This window comes from Callospermophilus lateralis, chromosome 5 (genome assembly GCF_048772815.1).
Source record: "Callospermophilus lateralis isolate mCalLat2 chromosome 5, mCalLat2.hap1, whole genome shotgun sequence".
NCBI lineage: Eukaryota > Metazoa > Chordata > Mammalia > Rodentia > Sciuridae > Callospermophilus > Callospermophilus lateralis.
This window is the reverse complement of record NC_135309.1, coordinates 38,612,976-38,614,536: the sequence shown is the minus strand read 5'-3', so window position 1 is coordinate 38,614,536 and position 1,561 is coordinate 38,612,976. Positions and strand designations below refer to the sequence as shown.

General features: G+C 43.6%; 1 pseudogene; it reads left to right on the top strand.

The window, feature by feature from the left end:
• The first annotated feature begins 558 nt into the window (after nucleotides 1-558).
• LOC143400351 (large ribosomal subunit protein eL8 pseudogene) lies at nucleotides 559-1,329 on the top strand (annotated as a pseudogene).
• The last annotated feature ends 232 nt before the right edge of the window (nucleotides 1,330-1,561 follow it).

Sequence of the window (1,561 nt, the reverse complement as noted above, 5' to 3'; positions counted from 1 at the left end):
CATCCTTATCTCATTCATGATTTTAGAGGAAATGCTTTCCATTTTTCTCCATTCAGTATGATGTTGGCTTTAGGTTTGTAATAAATAGTCCTGTAATTTTTAGGTAAGTTCCTTTTATCCTTACTTTCCCACCCTTTTTACCATGAATGAGAGTTGAATTTTATCAATGATATTTTCCACATCTATTGAGATGATCATACAATTCCTCTTAATTCCATTTAAGTAGTAAATCACATTTATTGGTTTGCATATGTTGAACCGACCGACCTTGCATCCTGAGATGAAGCCCACCTCCTCATGGTATATTATCTGTTTGATGTATTTCTAAATTTAGTTTGCTAATATTTTTTAAGAAATTTTGAATTTATGTTTATTAGTGATATTTGTTTGTATTTTTTTTTCCTTGATGTGTCTTTGCCTGGGTTATAGTCTCAGAGTTATACTGGCTTCATAGAATGTTTTTGGGAGTGTTGTCTCCCCTTCGAATTTATGGAATAATTTGAGAAAGACTTGTGTTCGTTCTTCTTTAAAGTTCTAGTAGGCTCTCTCTTCCAGTCCACCAAGATGCTGAAGGGAAAGAAAGCCAAGGGAAAGAAGGTCGCCCTGGCCCGCGCTGAGGTCAAGAAGTAGGAGGCCAAGAAGGTGGTGAACCCACTGTTCAAGAAGAGGCAGAAGAACTTCAGCATCAGACAGGACATCCAGCCCCAAAGGGACCTTACCCGCTTTGTAAAATGGCCCCCAGCTACATCTGGCTGCAGCAGCAAAGGGCTATTCTCTATCAGCGGCTGACAGTGCCTCCTGCGGTTAACCAGTTCACCCAGCTGCTTAAGCTTGCCCACGAGTACAGACCAAGCGGGAAGCAGAGGCTGTTGGCCCGGGCTGAGAAGAAGGCTGCTGGCAAAGGGGTTGTCCCCACAGAGAGACCACCTGTCCTTGGAGCAGGAGTCAATTCTGTCATCACCTTGGTGGAGAACAAGAAGGCTCAGCTGGTGGAGATGGCACATGATGTGGATACCATGGAGCTGGTTGTCTTCCTGCCCGCCCTGTGTCGCAAGATGGGAGTCCCTGACTGCGTCATCAAGGGGAAGGCGAGGCTGGGACGTCTGGTTCACAGCAAGACGTGCACCACTGTTGCCTTCACACAGGTTAACTCGGAAGACAAAGGAGCTCTGGCTAAGTTGGTGGAAGCTATCAGAACCAACTACAATGACGGATATGATGAGATCCAGCCACTGGGGAGGCAACGTCCTGGGTCCAAAATCTGTGGCTCGCATTGCCGAGCTGGAACTAAACGGGGATAAATGTACGCTGTTGCATTTCTGTACATAAAAGTAATAAATTGTCCTTCATCCAGTGGGAAAAAAATAATAATAAAGTTCTGGTAGAACTAAACCGAGAATCCATCTGGTCCTGGGCTTTTCTTTGTTGTCAGAATTTTAATTGCTGTTTCAATTTCTTTACTTGACATTGGTTTGGGTAGGTTTCTGTATCTTCCTGTTTGGGGCAGGTCATAGAAATTTCTCAATCTTTTCTAGATTTTCCAGTTTATTGAAGTACAAAT